Source organism: Octopus bimaculoides, chromosome 15 (genome assembly GCF_001194135.2).
Source record: "Octopus bimaculoides isolate UCB-OBI-ISO-001 chromosome 15, ASM119413v2, whole genome shotgun sequence".
NCBI lineage: Eukaryota > Metazoa > Mollusca > Cephalopoda > Octopoda > Octopodidae > Octopus > Octopus bimaculoides.
Genome location: NC_068995.1, coordinates 10450786 through 10452019, shown reverse-complemented (window position 1 = coordinate 10452019; position 1234 = coordinate 10450786). Strand labels below are relative to the sequence as shown.

At 30.8% G+C, this 1234-nt stretch overlaps 1 protein-coding gene across 2 annotated transcripts in view; it reads right to left on the bottom strand.

Moving 5' to 3' along the window:
- Positions 1-1234, bottom strand: part of LOC106883454 (QRFP-like peptide receptor) — a 387136-nt gene that overhangs the window by 46095 nt on the left and 339807 nt on the right. The window lies entirely within an intron of this gene.

The window sequence follows — 1234 nt, the reverse complement described above, 5'->3', positions numbered from 1 at the left end:
ATATATATATATATATGTACATACACATATATATGTGTATGTATATGCGAATGAGTGAACTAAAGAAAGAAAATAGAACCGAAGACATTCAGTTTGAATCATATGCATTTGGTAGGTAGAGCAGAGTGAATTTCACATTATATATAATGTTATAATAAATGTATCTCTTAAAAAGTGTAAGAGACTCCAACGAATATATAAATTCCTGGAACGATGTTTTTCTGTATATCTGCATTTCGAGAAATACAACTTGTTGGAATTGAAAAGTGGACCAGCAGACACTTTGTAAACCATTAATATCTTGTCAACATCTCTGCTTGACATCTAATTGTTGTAAAGTTGGTTATCTCCCTTGTCTTTTCCTTTTTGTCTGTTTTTTTTTTGTTATTTTTTTTTCACCAGTGTCTCTTGTTTAAACGTTGTCTTCTCAAAAGAGAACTGACAAACGGTCTTGTTCTCAACTTGATAAATGGCGAAATAAATTATTATTTCGACCAGAAGATTATTATAACATTATCTTTATTCTTTTAGGCGATCGCGTGCTTTTCTACTTGTTGAAGAATTACCATTATATATATATATATATATATATATATATACACGTTCGCCATGATTGATCGCTAACTCCAAAATTTAAAAAAAAATTCTCTCTCTGTTTATTTCTTCGTGTTCCTTTCTGTTGAAGAGCGTAGGCTCGAAACGTAAAAGACTTTCTCACCTTCCCGAGCGTCAAACTAATACACCTGAAAACAATATTATACTAGCTGATGAATATCTATCCGTCAACAACCTTGAAGTAACAGAAACGTAGTAAACATCAACACTGATAACGAAGAATGAAAGCGTGTACACACGTTAAGCAATGTTAGGAAAAAGAGGACGCACAAAATTTATGCAGATAGGTGTTGCTAACGGTCAGTGGGAAAAGAACTGGTTTTGAACGAATATACATTTATTTATTGAAAGAAGGTTAATTTGCCTAATAATGTGGGACGCAGTGTGTATAAGTACACACATACATATTATATATATATATATAAAATACATATCATATCTATTATATAAAATATATATCACATCTATTATATATATGTTTGTCGGTGTACTTCTCTTTGTGATCGTGTGTGTATTGCTTGTATATCTGTGTAATATACTCTGTACCAAGTGTTGAGTACGCTATACTTTTTTGTTCGTGACAAACTCAATACAAGTATAAACGTATATATATATATAT